Here is a 19,850-nt window from a genome sequence, read left to right as displayed (position 1 = left end):
TGTTATCTGATTCCGAGGCACACAGTCAATACTCACTGGGTTCTGGGTTGCTCATATCAAATGATGCTAGGTTCTAGGAACTATTCCACAGTGCTTTCTCCCATAACCTGGTGCCTTTTCCCAACCTTGCACAGTGGTTGAGGGAATTGAGGACTGGAGAGTGACGCCACCTCTGCTGTAGCCAGTCTGAGCTTCTGACTGAGGCCATCTAACTTTGTCCATGTCCCTAAGCATTGTGTCTCTCTTCCTGTCCCCCTGATCTGCCCCAATCTCCAGTGGAAGACAAAAAGAAAGCCTCCTTCCCAGCTGTTTACAAAAGGTGGTCACAGGTTCATCTCTGTTAGCATTTGCATTCTCTGCATTAATGATGCTTGAAAGGAAACATTCTTAAGATAAGCGACTTTTCATTTCTTATCACTCATGCCCCAGCCAAATAGAAAGGAAGGAAGAGGGGACCACTTAGCCTGCCACATGCATCTGGGCTTATCCTTTAGAAATTCTGCCCTCTTAATCTGAAGTATCTTTGTAGGCATTCTTGGAATTTAACTGCGGTGTGTAAGCCATGGGTATGGGGAACAATGAAGGAATGCTCACTCTGGAAGTCATTTATAAATATTTGTCAAATCCTTCACTGGACACAGAAGGCAGATTCCATCTTGAAATCCTGTTCTCATGCTCCCAGATTGCCTGCACCTCCGAATGTGCCTACTGCCCAAGCCAAGCACCCCTCGAGTGTCCTGGGAATATAAGGATGCTGGATACAAAAGCTCAGAGCCCTAGCTGGGTGATGTTATGATGACTTGGGTTCCTGGGAAAGTTTTGTTTTATCACTCAGTTATTGTCCACGATCTGCCATCCACTCCAAGGTTTTGTTGGCTTTCATGCAATTTTCTACTTTCTGGGCTATCGCTGTTCTACTGAGCACTTTCCCACCCAGACAGATAACAGCATTTGGTGACAGCCTTCGGTTTCATTATGACTGAGAAGCCTCACAGGTGCCGGGTTTCTTCTCTGTGTAGGCTGATCTCTGACTGTGACTGATTTAGCCTGTTTTGTATTGGCCCATAAATCAGGTTCAACTCTGTGAAATAACTCACTAATTCTTTCAGCGTGAAAAGCTCCGAAGATATTTATCAACACATGTGTAAGTAATATACCTGAGAGGGTCCTGGTCTATTGTGAGTCCATTCGGTAGAGAGATCACTGGCCAGTGGAAGTGTGACTAGAATCTCAGTTTTCAAGGTTTCTGTCTTTGAGGCATATTCAAAAACGAAAGGCATCAGCCTGTTAGGGAAGATATTGTCCCAGGTTTCTTTGAGAGTCTCAGAAATGAGACTGGAGATACATAACTTACTTGCTGACCAAACATGAGTACCTGAGTTTGATCCCCAGAACCCACATTGTAAAAACCCAGACATGTGGTAAATGCATGTAATCCCAGCACTGGGGAGGGAGAGACAGCTGGATTCCTGGGCTCACGGGCCACCCTAGCCTATCTGGTGAACATTAGGTTAGTGAGAGACCTGTTTTCCCCTCCCCCCAAAAAAGGTTGTGCCTGAGAAATGGCTGGTTGATCTCTATTCTCTCTATATGTGTACGTTCACTTACCCAGTTGAGCATGCACACACATGAACATGCATTTGTACATGCAAGGATGTGGCAAAATTTCAGAGTATTCCTGAGTTGAAGTACAAAAGAGAAAAGGCAATCATTAACCGAGCCAAGTTGGAGTCTAATTTAAGAATTAAGTGCATTGCAATTTTCCACAACTTTAGTGAACTTTTTCATGAACTTGCTTGTGTATTTCAGAACTAATTGTGTAGTAAATTTCTCAAGAGCCACAACAATGTTCTGATTCTCTGAGGTGTCAATTCTCATACTGGAAATCTAACATGTGGGAAGACACATACAGTTACTTCTCAGAGCATTTGTGTGTTTGTGTATGGTGTGTGTTGTGGGCAGGTAAGACCAGACATGCCTGTGTAGAGACTAGAGGGCAACACAGGGGCCTCCTTTTTTTCTCTCTCTCTCATCACCTTGTTGCCTTGAGACAGGGCCTGGAGTTCATTGGTTGGCAAGAGTGGATGGCCAGACAAGTCCCTGGGGGTCTCTTCTCCCCACCCCTAATGCTGGGGTTACTGGTGCACACCCAGCTCTTTATGTTGCTTCTGGCAATTGAACTTACCTCCTCATGCTTGTGATGCAAGTGCCTTACCCACTGAGCCATCTCCCCAGCCCCACAACAGTGTTTAACATACTGTAAAAATAAAGTGCCCACCAGTGCAGCCATAGCTGAGGGAATGTTCTCTCCATGTTCCGGATGTTATCAGACGAATAAAGGAGAAATTCCTGTCATACAGCACATTCAACTAAATATGTACCAACTGTGGTACATGTTCCAGGTTCTGGGACCACACTGATGACGTCATCGCTGCCATTTGTACTGAGCCCCATGGTGGAGAGTCTCGCAGGGAATTAGGTATAAGTGAGATTAACATACTGTCCTTACGTCTGAGTTTGACTGTTTACAACTTGTCTCATGGGGCTAGAGAGATGGCTCAGTGGGTAAGAGCACTCACTGCACAAATGTGCACAAATGTGAAGATCCCACAGAAAAATCCAGGTGTGGCGGTGTACACACCAGTGACCCCAGTCCCGAGCAGGAGCAGAGTTCAGAGGATCCCTGGGGCTTGCTGGCTGTCCTTGTATCAAGGAAATAAAGTGGAAGGTGGTAAAGCAGGCCACTCCGTGTCCTTCTTCGGTTCTGTGCACATTGGAATATACATATGCAAAAAAAAAAATAAATAAAATAAGACTTGTTTTGTCCAATGTTGTTGGGAGTATAAACTAATGTATGACTGTGGAAATCAGTATGCAGGCTTCTCACAAAACTGAAAATGGAAATAGTATGTGATGCATCTATGCCATCCCTGGGCATATATCCCAGGGACTCTACACCCTACTTCAGACACACTGGACCATCCATGTTCAGTGCTGCTCTTTTCACAATAGCTAGAAGATTGAACCAACCTAGATATCTACTGATAGATGGAGTGATAATGGAAATGTGGTCTGTACAGCAGATGTAATTCTTTTTACCTGTAAAGAAAGTGGAATTATAAGACAGATGGAATTGGAAAAGATTCTGTGATTCTTTCTTTTTATTTTTTAGACTCAGGGTTTCTCTGTGTAGCCATGACTGCTCTGGAACTCACTCAATAGAGCAGGCTAACCTCAAACTCAGAGATCTACCCGCCTCTGCCTTCCAAGTGCTGGGAATAAAGGCATGCACCACCACCACCCACTTAAAAAAACTGGGATAGATTATATTAAGCAAGGTAACCCAGTCTAAAAGATGAACAGTGCTCTCTCTCATATATGGATCCTAACTAGCCTCTGCTAACATCTCTATAGAGGTGAAGTAAGGCCCGGAAGTTAGAGGCTTATGAGACTGGGAAAAAAAGGATAGCTTTGAAGGAAGTGGGGGTGGCATAGAGTAGAAGGGGGATATTGGGGACAAAGGGTACAGCAGCTAAATGAGGAGGGAATAGGGGAGGGAATTAACCAAAATAATTTGCATGGAAATCCCATTTGGCAACCTAGCATGCCTTAGCTGCCCTATAGCAAGAGGCTTTAACAGGTAAAGACACTTGCCGCCAAGGTGCCACCAAGCCCAACAACCTGAGTTTGAATCCCAGGTCTTACGTGGTTGTCATCTGATCTCCATGTGTGTGCCCCTCCCTCACAGATAAATACGCTTCAGGAATAAACCATAACCCACACAATAAAAAGAAGAAAAAAATGAAATTCTTGGTGTTACAGTTCCTAAACTATGTAAAATTACAAGAGAAACTCCCACTATTTAGTTTAAAAGGCTGCATCCTAACAGGTTACTTGACAGTGTTTGGTGTTGCAGGAGGTAGTAACCCTGGTACTGACTGAGGTTCATCAGCAAAAAAACCAAGGAACGTTCCAGCAGCCTGTAAGAAAGTGGGTCTCTCAAAGCTCTCTAATGTTCTAGAAACTAAGCTGATTACAGTGTTCAAGGCTAGCAGGGCTCCTGTCCTCCATCATTTGAAGTTTTTCTGAGGTTTAGTTTGCTTGACCTAACTGTTTTCGGAAAACAACATTTCTGCTTTTCACACGGTTTTGTTTTGTTTTCTTAATCTTGTACGGTAGAAACATCATGAATAATTAATGAGTGTTTTTATTGTATTTCATGAAACTATAATGATGGGAAGTTTATTGTCGGAGACGAATAATGTGGTTTATTAGTTGGACTGTTCTTTTGTAAACTCGGTTGTCTGCTCTTCAAAGTTTAATGAGCTTTCCTGTGACGAAGGAGTCCATTAGGTATTTAAAGGCATTTGTTTTGGGGGCTGGAGAGATGGCTCAGTTGTTAAGAGTGGGTTGCTGCTCTCACAGAGGACCTGAGTTAGGTTGTAGTAACCTACATCCTGCTATCACCTGTACCTCTAGCTTCAGGGCATCATATGCCCTCTTCTGGCCTCTGTGAGTATTGCACTCACCTGCACATACCCACGCACAGACACCCATGTACACAAAAGTAAAAATAAAATAAAATGTACATATAAAAGAAGAAAATTTGTGTTGGCTTTTGACTGTGGATGTCTAAGCAAAAATGAAGAAATGATTTGGGTATTTGTCTTCCGTGATCGATGTGGTTGATGACTATGTTCATTAAAGAAAAGACAAATCAACCTTTGTCAGGCTGTAGGGTCATAGGTATTGGGAGTCAAAGGAAGATTGTCTTGCATTTGTATAAGTTTGTAACGTTCAATTTGATATTACTAAGTGGTTGATTCTGACTTCAAGTTAACCTTGGAACTCATACAATAGGAGAGAGGGGGCAAAATGAAGCTGAGAGTACTTTCTAGCTATGAAATATTTTGATTTTTTAATTGAAGTAAATCTCTCTGTCTCTCTGTCTCTGTCTCTGTCTGTCTGTCTGTCTCTCTCTCTATCTCTGTCTCTGTCTCTGTCTCTGTCTCTCTCTCTCTCTCTCTCTCTCTCTCTCTCTCTCTCTCTCTCTCTCTCTGTGTGTGTGTGTGTGTATGTGTGTGTGTGTGTGTGCATGTTCATCCAAGTGGAAGCCAAAGATTGCTATGGAATGCCTTCTTTGGCCACTCTCCACCATTGATTTTGTGCAGGATGTCTTAACAGCTCAGCTAGACTGACTCACCAGTGCTCCTGGCCAGTGATCCCAGGACCCCTTTGCCTCTTTTCTCTAGCAGTGTGGGTCTGGTGAGTTCTGGGGGATGAATCTCAGGTTCTCATGTTTGCCGAGCAAGCACTTTACCGACTGAACCATCTCTCCACCCTTTCGTGCTGGATATTTTGGATTCATGTATGCATATAGATCTAATACTGTTTGGGGGACTTTTTTCTTGACCTTGCTTTTAAACATAGCATCTTGTCTTAGTTTCATATCCTGTTGCTGTGATAAAATAATCTAAAAAAGGCAATTTAGCATAGAAGGAGGGTTTTGGTTTATAGTTCCAGGTTATAGTTTATTTCCATGAAATCAAGATGGCAGGGACTTGAAGCAACTGGTTACATTATGGTCACAGTAAAGAGCAGAGAGCAAAGAATTGATGCATTCATGCTAGCGCTCAGCTAATCTTCTCCATTCTAACACAGTCCAGCATCTCCTGCCTAGGGAATGTTACCACTCATGGGGTACTAATTAATATAAACTCTGACAGACTATGTCCACAGGCCAACATGGTATAGAACTGATACTCCTTCCCAGGCAATTCTAGATTTACTTATTATATGTATTCATGAGTATCCTGTCGACATATATGTTGTACACTACGTGTTTCGAGTGCCTGTGAAAGAAGATGATGTCAGATCTGCTGGAATTGAAGTTAGAGACAGTTACGAGGCACCATGTGGCTCTGAACTGAACCCAGGTCCTCTGCAAGAGCAAAAGCATTCTTAACCCTGTAGCCCCTATACAAATCTGAGGGAATATATAAAGGCCAATGTCACGTTTTGTGATTTGTGTCTGATACTCCATGGGACACAATTTCTACAACTGTGGCTATACTGAGGGCTATTCAAAAAGTGTTCAGTGTCATATTGTTACAGACAATATTGTAAAGGGCACAATTTTAAACTTGTCACCTTCTATTCATAAGGCAGATCCTGAAACTGACTGCTGAAGGAATGATAACATTGATTTTAAATTTCCATAGGTGGGAACTAACTAATTTCTGCAAAATGTAAATTTTACTTTTTTTTTTTTTAACATTGAGAAGTTTATTATATGAGCATGGGGAGAGAAGAAAAGGAGGGCAGAGAGAGAGAGAAAGAGAGAGAGAGAGAGAGAGAGAGAGAGAGAGAGAGAGAAGGAGGGAGAGCAAGAGAGAGTAAGGGAGAGGTGGGAAGAGAAGAGGTTTATTATTTGAGCATGAGGAGAGAAGGAAAAGGGGGCAGAGAGACAGAGACAGAGAGAGGAATAGAAACAAGAAAGAAAAAAATTTTCTTTTCTAATGGTGCAAGAAATTGCCTGTTTCCCCACATTCGTCAATAGTATCTGAATATTATTACTGTTTTATAATTTTAGTGCATCTATTAAATAAAAAACGTGACTTTTTGATGGTGAAAAGCATATATTTTCCAGTATGATGGGTTATATTTCTTCACCCAGTTTTCTGATGGGGTCTGTTTTTTCATGTTACTTGAAAGAGTTATCTTTACAATTGGTCTTATTTTTTCAAAGAAATATTTTTTTTTTTTTTTGTTTTAGGTTGGTTCATAGTTTTGGCTTAAAATGTTACTGGCTTTATATAAATTGTATACAATTTTCTCTTTATGGCTTTGGAGTTCAGTAGTTTCTTTACTCTGGATTTACAAAAAACACAGGTTAATACAGTCTCATAAAACACTCTTGATTTTCTGTGTTTGTGGTGTTTGTTTTGTTTTTTAAGATTTAATTCATTTTATTTTATGTATATTGGTATTTTGCCTGCATATATGTCTATAAGCCAGTGACCATGGAGGACAGAAGAGGGCATCTACTCCCAAGAACTGGGGTTAGTGATGGCTGTGAGCTCATATGGGTGCTGGGAGCCAAACCCAGGCCCTCTCGAAGAGCAAGCAGCCAGGGCTGTAAACTTCTTCGCAGTCATCTCTCTAGACTCTGTTATTTATGTTTTTTCAAAAGAATTTATTATTTGTTTTAGAAATCTTTCAAAGATGTAGCTTTATATACTATGTGAGATGGTGTCATGCAGGACTTCTGCCATCAGAAAAGCAGTGATATATCTTACTGAATTATAGAATTTGTTAATTAATCTGTAGTTTTTTTTAATCATCCCAAGTGTTAATTTAATTTTAGCAAATTTTTATTAAAATCACCTTAACCTAGCCCAAAAATCTGATTTTAGACTTTCTATTCTGTGCCAGCAATTTATTTGTCCTTGTTATAGTACTGAGAACCTTAATGTTTAGGTTCTGATATTTTAAATAGTGTTTTAATATCTTGAAGCAGAGCACTTCCTTAAGGGCCTTGGGAATGAATGTTTTTGCATATTCATTCTTTCATATGAAATTTACAGTGATTTTTGCCCACAGCCCTCAATTGCCCAATAATTTTTTTGCACTCAGATTTTATTTTTGCATATTTTTTCCCCTTTTTTTCCCCCTTTAGGGAACTTTTCATGTTTTCTGGATGACCATATTCATAGACTTTTCCTGTGATTCCTCTGTCTCATGGCCATAAAAGATGATTGCTCATTCTCCATGCATAGGGTCCAGAAATACCACCAACCACCCCTCTCCCCCAACCCCCTCCAAATTTATATAAAAAATGCTTTGTCTTATTTAGAATCCTGGTTTCAGAAAATATGCTCTCCATAAATAAAACATAGATGTTATTTCAGGAAAGAAATTTTAATTACTTCATGTCATTGTTCTGTATTCATTGTTCTGTCAGGGACCACTACACCATTAGTCATCTTTGCTTGCCAATTGTGGCTTTGCTTTCTTTGCCTAGGACTTCAGTGTCCCTTGTGTTGGCAGCTTAGAATGTTTGCTCTGTGGTCAGAGTCCCTTTCCTCTGACGAGTCCATGTGTTGCTTCCCAATTTAAGTACATACTATTTTTTTGAAGTTGTGTGTGTGTGTGTGTGTGTGTGTGTGTGTGTGTGTATAAGTTTGTGCACAGGACTGAAGTACCCAGTACCAAGCAGATAGGAATTTGGATCCTCTGGAGCTTCAGTAACTAGCAGTTGTGAGCTGCCCAACATGGGTGCTGGGAACTGATCTTGGGTTCTCTCTTTCCTAACTACTTAACCATTTCAACTCAACAAACAGCTTTGGGCTTAAGCAAGTCAAACATCACTGGAAGCCACATTCTCCAATTATCAACACCATGAACTCTTCACAGATGCTGATCAGATACCCAAATGCTGTACTTCAAAACAGTTCCCTTGTGTTTCAAAAATTGCCCTTTTCCCCTTCCTTACCTGTGCAATGATTTTTGAGGTGTAAATAGGAAACTCCTGGGGTCACTCAGGGTTGCCTAGTTTAATCTTCCAACAAGGAGCTATTAGGAGCTAAGGATGGTGCCCAGCCATGTGTGTGGAGGAGAGTCTCAGTGACAAACAGGCCATTCTATCTTTAACATGGAAGCTCCCCTTCTCTAGGCAGTCCATCTAATTAGGGATGTCCAACCTTCTGGCTTCCTGAGCTTTTGTCTCAGTTTTTTTCTTCTTCCCACTGCTCTGATAAAATAATCCAATGAAAAGAAACTCAAGGGAGAAAAGCTGTGTTCAAGAGTGAAGTCCATCATGGCAGAGGCATCACGGCTGCAGAAATATGAAGGAGCTGGTGACACCACAGCCACAGTTAGGAACAGAGAGGGATGGGTGCTTGCTGCTGCTCAGCTCCCCTTCCTCACTTTACTGCTCAGGGTCACAGCCAGCCAGGGGATGGTGCCACTCAGGGGTCATCCCACCTCAGTTAGTGTGGTCAAGTAAACCCCCCATGGCCATGCCTGGAGGCCTGTCCCCCAAGCAACTATACCCTGTCGGGTTGACAATTAACTTACCCATCAGTCTCCTCTGGAGCTTCCCTTTGATGGCCTCCTGGACTCTGGACCAATGTCTCACCTAGAAGAAGCTCATTATACTCTGCTGTGCTGTTCTCGTTGTCAAAATGCTTTGAGGAACATTTCCCTCCTTTTAACAATGTCAGATATTTGATGGAGGATTCTTTCTCTTCTTCAGGTTTAAAGCAACTCTGAAAGTGTTACTTCCCTGCCTCAGAGGCAAGAGAGGCTTTACAGGAGTGAGGATGGTGTGGGTGCACGTGTGTGCAAATGCCTGTGGAACCAAAGGTTAGCCTTAGATATCATTGCTCAGTCACCAGCCACCTTGAGTTCTGAGGCAGGATCTTTCATGGGTTTTTAGCTTCCAGATTTGGTCGGGCTAGCTGGCCAGGTGGTTCCAAGGATCTGCCTGTCTCTTCCTCTCAAGGGCTGGGAGACTAAGCATGCACCTCCACACCTGGATTTTTTACACGGTTTATTGGGATCAGTGTCAGGTCCTGATGCTTATACAGTTAGCGCTCTACTACCTGAGGCCTCTCCCCAGGCCCCTGGTGACTGTAATTAAGAGGTCTGGGGAGGCCTGGCATGTATACTTCTAACACTCCAGATCCTACAGGGCAGTCTCAGAGGGACATGGCTTGAAGATGGACTCAGCTGTTTGTCACTTTTGTGTTGGGCTTTCTGAATGTTCCAGTCAAATAATTAAATCTCTATATCTGTTTTAATTTTTACACCAAAAATAAAACCTTGGGCTAGCAAGGTGGCTCAGCGTGTCAAGATGTCGCCACCAAGCGTGATAAGTTGAGTTTGATCCCAGGGACCTGCAGAATAGAAAGAGAGAATTGACTCTGTAAGGTGTCCTCTGATCTCGTTGTGGACACACATGGACAGGCAGATGGACACATGGGGGTACACACACACACACACACACACACACACACACACACACACACACAGAGAGACTAAATAAAGACATGAAATCTTTTTTAAAAATTATATTATTTATTAAACCTGCCTTTAAATGATGTTTGTTTCAAAGACTCAACTGGGTCTTAAAGAATCTGAAACTTTTAGCTCTGAAAAATTACAGAAGACTGGATCTAGAATAGGGAGTCAGAGGTAGGTCCCAGAGCCCTGGCAAACATGCAAATTGACTTTGGGTCAATGTTCTGTTTTACAACTCATCTTATGATTCCTTGTTAAAGCCCAGATTCCTCCTTTTATTCTGTAAATACAGGAATACAAGAGATACAAGGGACACATTTCACATAGTCAAAAGGGAAGGTTCGTCAAGATTAAAGTCTGGGAATGTTAATAACCTTTGCAGTTATTCTCAACAGGCTGATGCATGCAGTTACCAGCTACATTATGCACAGTGCTTGGACATGTACCACACAGGGGCTAAAATCTACCAAGACTGCATATGAGAGACGGGTGGGGGGGGGAAGGGGAGGGAGGGAGCACGCCAGGTATGGGAGGTATATACCTTTAATCCCACTACTACAGGAGATTGATGCCGGAAGATTACAAATTGGTGTGTGTGGATTACATAGCAAGACCTTGTCTCAAAAAACAAAACCAAAACAAACAAACTGAATACCAGAGGTCATATAACACTTCATCCTTCTAGCTTGATGACAAGATAAATGATGCAAGTCATCTCTAATTGGGTGCAGAAATCCCTGGGCATTCAGCAATTAGTAGCAACAACTATGCCATTTATAATGTGTGGTGTTCTTAACGCCACATGTGCTGTGTGCTACTGTGTAAGAAAGTTATTTTTTTTTAAAAAGCTAGGCTTAAAAAACAGAGTATGGGGTTCAGTGATTAATGCAGGTGTGAAGACCTGAGTTCAGAACCTCTGAACCCACATAAATCCAGTGTGTTTGGTAGCTTACACCTGTAATTCTGGTGCTACCACTCTGAGAGGAGAGATAAAGACGGAAGTCTCCAGAAGTTCGAAAGCCAGCCATCCTGAAATACATAACAGAAAACAAAAGACTGTCTCAAACCAGGTGGAAGACAAGGACCAACAGCCAAGCTAGTCCCCTGACTTCCACACATGCCTTGCCTTGGCACATGTATGCATGGCTGTAGTCATGGGAACATGCCTGTGCGGGCACATATTGGAAGATTATTTTTTTCAAGCAAACAGAAAAAGAGACACAACATGATTGAATATGGAGAAACTTGAGTTTCCTGTGATTTCCCATTCAGTGTTGGGCTGTCAGCATACTCAGCTTAAATTGTATTCTCCGGAGCTGAGGAGCAGAACCTGAAGGGACTTTCTGCTTTTGGTCACTGATTGACTTAACATGTCTGCAGTCTCAGCCAAGGGGTGGGCATTAGCCATGGGTCATCGGTTTGTATTAGATGGGTGGTGGTTAAGGTATCAGAGTTGGCTGCAGATGCTGTCAACCTTGGACGTATACTCTAGGAAGTATGCACACAAAACTCTTCCACAAAGTTGCTTCAAAGACCTACCAGCCAGTCTGCTTCCACAGTCTCCAGAGAGCTTGAGACAAGACCCGAATTAGATACACTGCCATCCCTAGGCTGTGTTTTGCAATTCAAATACACCAGTACTTTCCAGGGCAGGCTCTCCAGGGGCTCTCCAGTGGTGGAGCTCTCTGAATGTTCACACATAAATGGCAATCTTTGTTCTCTGGAGCACGAAGCTGGGGAGAAATTTGGGTAGAAAGAGGGCTGTGCTTTGTTGGTAAATTCAGACTTTGAAGGAAAACAAAAATGTCCAAGTGAGTAGCTTCCGAGGCGGCTGCTAACAGATGAAGTGAGGATGGCAGTTCAGTGAAGCCCTGTAGCTCGGACAGCCTCTGAGTTATTTAAGAGAGCCATCATCCATTCAGTAAGTGTCAGCAATGCTGTGTTGGAAGACAAGTTCTGGAATGACTAGGAATGCACATGAGAGGTCACTGTTTACCTTTGGCCGAGCCTGATAGCCTCAAACTCATTCCTTTGGCCAGCAAAGAATGCAGCTTTGCCACATGAATTCTCCTCTTACTTACCTTGAGAATGGGTCCCAGGCAATGACTTCCTCCCTCCTCCCCCTCTTCCATTCTTATTCTCTCTCTCTCTCTCTCTCTCTCTCTCTCTCTCTCTCCTCTCTCCTCTCTCCTCTCTCTCTCTCTCTCTCTCTCCCCCCCCCCATCCCGTGGGTGTAGGTGTATGTGTACATGCATGCCATCCAATGGATGACTGTGGACATTAGATGACTTTGGAGTTTTTTCTTTCCACCCACCTTTTCCTGGGCTTTTAAGAAAGAGCCTTTAAAGATAAAAAATTCAAGTGACACCACATGCTGGCGAGGATGTGGAGAAAGAGGAACACTCCTTCATTGCTGGTGGGAATGCAAACTGGTACAACCACTTTGAAAATCTTTCTGGCGCTTTCTCAGAAAAATGGGAATAGGGCTTCCTCAAGACCCAGCTATTCCACTCCATGGAATATACCCAGAAAATGCTCCACCACACAACAGGGACATATGCTCAACCATGTTCATAGTGGCCTTATTCATAATAGCCAGAACTTGGAAACAGCCTAAGTGTCCTTCAGTAGAAGAGTGGATAAAGAAACTGTGGTACATATACACTATGGAATACTACACAGCTATTAAAAACAAGAAATTCCTGAAATTTGTGGATAAATAGATTGAGCTAGAAATGATCATAATGAGTGAGTTAACCCAGAAGCAGAAAGACTCAAGTGGTATATACTCACTTATATCTGCATACTAGCCCAAGGGGCATGTCCCATGAAAATCTTCACATATCAGGAAAGTGGGACAGAGGGGAAGACATCCTATTGGGTCTTTAGGTGAGAGAAACATGGGAGAATGGGGAAATAGAAGGATCCACAGGGTCCTAGAAACCTACAAGAAGAACATTATGACGGGCAGATCTGGGCCCAGGAGTCCTGCTCAAACTATGTCACCAGCCAATGACAATATGCACAGTAAACTTTGAACCCCTACACAGATCTAGCCAATGGACAGGACGTTCTCCACAGTTGAGTGGAGAGTAGGGATTGACTTTCACATGAACTCTGGTGCCCCATATTTGACCATGTCCCCTGGAAGGAGAGGCCTGGTGGCACTCAGAGGAAGGATAGCAGGCTACCAAGAAGGGACTTGATACCCTATGAGCAAATATGGGGAGGAGGTCCCCCTCAGTCACAGCCATAGGGGAGGGGAGTAAGGGGAAAATGGGAGGGAGGGAGGAATGGGAGAATACAAGTGATGGGATAACAATTGAGATGTAATATGAATAAATTAGTAAAATAGTAAAAAAAAAAAAAAAAAAAAAAAGAAAGAGCCTTTAGTGAGCCATCCTGCTAGCTCCCAAGGCAATTTCTCTAGTCATTAGTTTTATCTGTTACTTCAGTTCCATGAACAGTCACTTACATTTGTAGCATGAATAAGTACATGAAATATAGTCAGTTTGCAACCCAGAAACTCCTTTGTTCAGATGTCAGCCTTTTGTGTCCCCCCCCTCTGCCCCCAGACAAGGTCTCCTGGAGCCCAGACTGGCCTTGGACTTACTATGTAACCTAGAATATTCTACACTTGTAATCCTCTTACCCATACCTTCTCAGTGCCTGTGGGCATGAACCGCCATACCTGATTTTTGTGGTGCTGGGAATTGAACCCAGGACCTCATGCACAGTAATCAATCACTGTACCAACTGAACTACACCACCCCAAGATGCTCAGCTTTTGATACAGCTCTTGAGGCAGCTTTTCATGAGGCCCTGTGAAGTGGCCAGTCTCTTTGCTTTATTCTCTGGCAATGCTGCCTGTTTACGCGACTAACCTGTGTCTGAGCTGAGTCTCTGAGCAGAGGTCCATGTGGTCAGATCATCCTTTGGTTTCAGGATCCTAATGTGGCCCCTTAGATATGTCATCTCCAGTGTTACTTTATCAGTTACTGTCCTGGTTGCTGTGATCATCTACCAGATAAAGCACCTTAAGGAAGGAAGGGTTTATTTTGGCACTCTGCTTGGTGGTGCAGTGTGTCATGTTGGGGAAGCATGACAGCTGAAGTTGAGGCATCTGGTCCGCACCTGCAGCCTGGAAGAAGAGAACATTTGATTGCTGGTGTTCATCTTACTCTCTCCTGTGCTGCCACCCCAGCCTTGGTAGTGGTAGTGCCCTCACTTAGGGTGGGTCTTCCTCCATGAGTTATCCTGATTTTAAAACTCCCCCAGACACCTGCATACAAGTTTGTCTCTAGCTGATTCTAGACCCTGTCAAGTTGAGAGTCAGTGTTAGCCATCACAGCCACTGTCTTTGGGGGCCCCACTCCTGGACACTCTTTCTCCTCCTGTGTCCTCATCTGTGTCTGAACTAGACTTCAAGGAGTGGATTGTTTCATTTCTGAGCTCCCTCTGTCCAGTACAGTAGTCACCTAGTCCATTGGAAGAAATGAATGGTGGGCACTGGGTCCTGACTGGTTGAGCTGAACTGAATAGAATGTACACACCCTCTCCTGTCAGAGAGGTGGGATTGAACACAGGTGATGTAATAACTCTTGACAGGGTAGTTAAATATTGACAGGCAGGAGGAAGCACATCGATGCTGGTCACACACGGGGAAGTAAGGGCTGACAGAGCCTGTCAGATCACAGAGCTGAGGCTGAAGGTGGTTGCAGCAATCCTGGTGACCCAGCTGAGGTGACTCGGTGTGCTTGTCTGTTGCTTCAGTAGAGGTAAGCTTTGGAGTCAGGCTGGGGAGCCGAGGGTTGGCTAGAAGCCACTGAACGTAGCCTCTGTATCTGTGGCTTGGCGATGCTTAGATTCCTGATCACTTCCCTGGCTACCCACTTTGGTACACCTCAGCTGGTCATTATCTAAGGCAAGATGCACGGAATTCCATCCTACCCCAAGGATCTGTGCTTTGTTGTCTGAGAAGTGGGGCGCTGGTGCCTTTTTCTGAACACTTGGGACAGGAATTCATCCACATGGCTGCATTCGCCAGTACACTTTGATGGTAATGATTAGAGACATGTGCGTAGCATTCCAATTAGGAGGTCATAAACAAGTTCCCTCCTACCTGGGAGCTGTTTAACAGATTTAAGAGCTGGAGGGGGAGAGGGTGGGGTGGAGGACAAACATTAGGCAACACTTCAAGTGTAATATGGAAAAGGAGGCACACAAAGAGGGGAGGGGCAACATTGTGTGAGTGAGAAAAGACCAGGAGACAGCAGGCAGAGATGGTTCTGGTGAGCCCCGCCCTGAACGGAGAACAGGGCTGTGTGTCACCTTCATTGAGGAAAGGGCTCCATGAAGTTAGAGGCAGACTCCAGTCAACAGGCCTGGCTCAGGTGAGCCTTTAGAAAACAAGGGATGGTGTCTTGCTTGGAACTGAATAGTATCATGCAGTTGGAAGAAGCAGCCGTTTTGTTTATTCGCTTGTTGCATATATGCAAGTGCACGTGCCTGAGTGTGTCTGTATGTGTCAACTCATCTCTCTACCTTATTCCCTTGAGACAGGATCTCTCCCTGAACCTAGAAGTAGGTTGCTGTTTAGCATGCCTCAGGCATCCTCCCGTCTCAGTGCCCCACAGTGCTGGGGTTAGAGGCATGTACTTGCAGTCATGCCTGGCTTTTCATGGGGGAGCTGGGAATTCTAACTCAGGTCCCTTCTGCCTGAACAGAAACCATTCTTACCCACTCCTTGGCTTCATTTTATTTGTCTTTTATGAGAGGGAGAAAATGAGTGACAAGGGACAGCAGTGAAGGGAAGGGCTGTGAGGTATGGTGGCTTGGATCCAGCTAAGGCTGCATTCTCTTTATGAACTCTACTTTTATTTCCACTGGGAATTTTGTGGATTAGACTGAGGGTAGGCAGATCTATCTAACCTTGTCAATATCACGTCACACTCTTCTGGCGCATCTCCCCAAGGTATGATGATAAAACAAAATAGAAAATAATAGGAGAACACTGTTCACCCAAAATGAAAAGAAATACCAAACTATCCATAAAATCCATCTAATATTGAAATCAAACAAAGTGATCTTTGGACATTTACTCCTCCGAGTGTGTGTGTGTGTGTGTGTGTGTGTGTGTGTGTGTGTGTACCTGTGTGGAGGCAGAAGTCAACTTTAGGTATTGTTCTTCAGAAATCACCCACCTTTCTGTTTGATCTGGGAGCTCACTGATTCAGGTAGACCAGATGGCCAGTGCCAATGAGCCCAGATATTCTCCTGTCTCTGCCTCCCCAGTGCTGAGATTATAGGCACAGGCCACCATGCTAACGTTTGTATTTTATTTTTAATGTAGGTCCTAGGAATCAGACTCAGGTCCTCATGGGCTCTTTATGCCTGATCCTGAGCCATCTGCTTACCCTTTCTCACATTTTAAGCAATATTTTCTCTATAGAGAGATGTGATTTGGGGGCACACAAAGTTTTTTTTTTCTTTTGCTTGAGATTAAATATGTCCTCCACCTGAATCGACACTGAGAGGTACAAAATTCCTCAGCTTTCTTCCTATGCTGTGCCACTTAAATTTATTTATTATATCTGTTCTTTAAAAAAATTTCGTTTTAAAGTCACCTGTTGCAAGCACATAGGACTGCAGACTCTAATTCTGTTATTTCAGGACTTCCTGGGGAGATAGATTTCCTACTGAGAGGTTCAGAACTACAGAAACCACTTTTGGATGAAGGAACTGTGTGAGCTGGCGTATGCCCTCCAGTTCTGTCTTAAATTAGACCGAGACCAGAAAAAGCAAGAATATAACAAAGTCCCTCTGAAATAAGCCCATGGACCTCAGCTTGCCCCGTATCCTTCCGGACCTCACATGTGAATGAGCTGTTGAAACAGTTCCAAGAGCCTCTTTTATTTTGGAGCAGCTCTGAGGTCTGAACTGTAATGGATGGTTCCATGGTGCCTTAGTTACTTTTCCTGTCGCTGTGACAAAAACGCCCTGAGAAAAGCAGCTTAAGGAAGGAAGGGTTTGTTTGGGTTCACAGTTTGAGGGGTACAGTCCATTAAAGTGGCAGGAACGTGAGGTAGTTGCTTGCAATGCATCAACAGTCAGTGACTGTTTGTGCTAATAGCCCCTTCTCCTTCTTAATACAGTCCAGGATTCCAGCCCAGAGAAAGGCAAACCAGACACTACCCACAGGAGAGCCCAGGAGCCTGTCACCCCAGTGAGGCTACCTCTCACCAAGCTGGCAACCGAGACTACACATCACACCTGGGTTCCCTGTCATTTGTATTTCTCTTACAACTTAGTCCTCCAAGCCATCCTAGGAGGTGAAACCTATTGTGTCTTTGACAGTGAAGGTAATTGAGGTTCTGGGCATGTTCAAGATCTCATAGTTGATTAGCTGCAGAAGTGGACTCAGATGTCCATCACCTAAGGTATCTGTTAATCACTTAGCTGAAGAGACAAGTCCCACAAAATCACCAAGGTGCAGCAGCCTCTAACAGCTCTCTCTCTCTCTCTCTCTCTCTCTCTCTCTCTCTCTCTCTCTCTCTCTCTTTCTCTCTCTCTCTCTCTCTCTTTCTCTCTCTCTGTCTCTCTCTGTCTCTCTTTCTCTCTCTCTCCCAAAGACTATTGCCTGTTGAGATCAGCGCATGAGGCCCGGGACCTTATATTGCACACATTTAAAGGAAGTGGATATCAACATCTTTGTGTGTATGTTTGTGTGTATACATGGGTGTATATAGGTGTAGGGAGGCGCATGTGTAAACGTACATGTGCATATGCATGTGGAAGCCATAGGCTGACTTTGAACTTTCTCCTTAGTTACTCATCATCTTACTTACTTGTTGAGACAGACCTGCCACCGCACCTGAGCTCACTGGTTCAGCAAGGCTAGTTGGCCAGCTCCCTCAAGGATATTCCTGCCCCAACTCCCCAGTATCAGGATTGTAGCTGCTCTCTACTGTACCCAGCTCTGTATGTGGGTGCTGGGATCCAGACTCAGATTGTCACACTTATATGATTGAGCCTCTTCCCACTGCCTGGGCATCTAGGCCCCACCCCCATTCTTTCTCTGAATTTAGGCAAATTGATTTGAAAGCTCTTGACAAAAAAAAGTCTTCATGTTAAAATTTATGTAAGAATGTGTTACCCTATTGGTAGACACTTTATAGCCCTTACTTTGTGAAATTTCCCACTTAGGCTAAACAAATTTCTCACATTGAAGCTTACATCTGTTTTCCATTTTCATCTATTCTCTTTCTTCTCACTTGAAATGGTTGAACAGCTGGCCTTATTCATGGCACAATGGCACTTCCACCGTTATGGCCCACTTGACCCCTCGATCTGGGTTTCTCTTCTCCAGGCAAAATCACACCAGGGTCCGTTAGTCCCTGCTCCCAGGTCCTGCTTTTTCATCTTTTGATTTACACTGTGTTTTTCTCAGTCCTCCCATTGAAGGTCCGCGAGGACAATAGCTTCATCCCTATGAGCTTACAAAGCCTGGGGCTCCCACCCCTAGCCCACTGATTAGTGTCTGGTGCCACCTCTCCTCTGGGAGAGACACCTGCCACACAGATCTGGGAGTTTCTGGGACAGTGAAGCTGACTGACCTACTGAACTTGCAAAATCAACCTGGGAAAATGGGTCAAGGGTTGATGACTAACTGTGGCGCATTAATAAGAGCCTCGAAGGCTCACCTTTCAAGACAGATGCACATGTGTTGGAGGTGGGGCAATTGGGGTTAATGGAAAATTGCCCTGTGTGACTGTTGAAAATCAGGAGCTGGCCTTCTGGGAGGATCTAATCAGAGTGCCAACTGTTGGGGGTTATTATTGGAACACAGATGAGTCAAGTGGAAGGAAATGCCCTGTGGTCCTTATTGGAGAGAAAGAAAGAAAAGGAAACAAAAGCTGCCTTCTTTTGTTTTAAAATATGCTATCAGGAAAAAAAAGAAATGTTTCCATGATTCATTTATAAAAGAATTAAAAGTGATTTCTAATTTTAAAAATATTTAATTATTTTGCAGTAGTTATATATGTTTTATGTATTTATATTTATTTACTTATTTACTATTAGCAATAATTAATTAATTAATTAATTTACTGTGTGTATATATATATATTCACATGCCAAGGTACAGGTATGGAAATTAGAGGACAGCTTCTGGGAGCCAGTTCTCTCCCAGCATGTGAGACTCGGGGATTGAACTTGGGTCACCACGTTTGCCTGCAAGTGCCATCACTGAGCTGTCTCATTGGCCTTTAACCGACATTTTAAAAACAAGGTATTTAGCAACCTTTTACTAAAACTTGCATTTTTCACCAATTCTGAGCATTGCCCTGCCCTCAGGCACATACAAAACTAAATGATTGGGCAGAAAACCATTTTTATAGAGTGAAGAGTTGCTGCACTCAGAAGCCTTCTTAAACACGAGGAGCCTCTCATAGCTCGGGAACTGAGCTTCCCCCCGCGATACGTCATTCGCTCAGGGTTCTAAGTGTTTCTCACACGAAGCTTAGCAGGGGCTGGGCTGAGTGGCAGTCTTAGAGACCCACAAAACAAAAGCAGCTTATAAGAATCTATACTTCATGACTATTTCCACACAATAACAAACCAAACTAATTTTTTTTGGAGTGTCAGATCCTTACCCAGGACTCCAGTGTGACAGTGAAGGGGTATCTGCTTCTTGGGACTTTTACATGTGTATATGTGTGATCAAGGTACTCCTTTGATCATGTATGGAGCCCACATTAGCTGCCTCTATTTTAACCTTTTATACATACATATATATATGTGTGTGTGTATGTATGTGTATATGTATG

The 19,850-nt window shown here is 43.5% G+C and overlaps 1 protein-coding gene across 6 annotated transcripts in view; it reads left to right on the top strand.

The window, feature by feature from the left end:
- Nckap5 (NCK associated protein 5) overlaps positions 1–19,850 on the top strand; it is a 958,567-nt gene that overhangs the window by 210,626 nt on the left and 728,091 nt on the right. For 2 of the 6 annotated variants that reach the window (XM_051147287.1, XM_051147285.1), the window contains exon 1: positions 14,697–14,801. The exons of the other annotated variants lie outside the window; for them this stretch is intronic. The gene's annotated coding sequence lies outside the window, so the exon portion shown is untranslated. Of the gene's footprint in view, positions 1–14,696; positions 14,802–19,850 lie in introns of those variants that run through there. 6 annotated transcript variants of the gene reach the window in all.

The sequence above is a fragment of the Acomys russatus genome, chromosome 6, assembly GCF_903995435.1.
Source record: "Acomys russatus chromosome 6, mAcoRus1.1, whole genome shotgun sequence".
NCBI lineage: Eukaryota > Metazoa > Chordata > Mammalia > Rodentia > Muridae > Acomys > Acomys russatus.
This window is presented reverse-complemented; position numbering and strand designations above follow the sequence as displayed.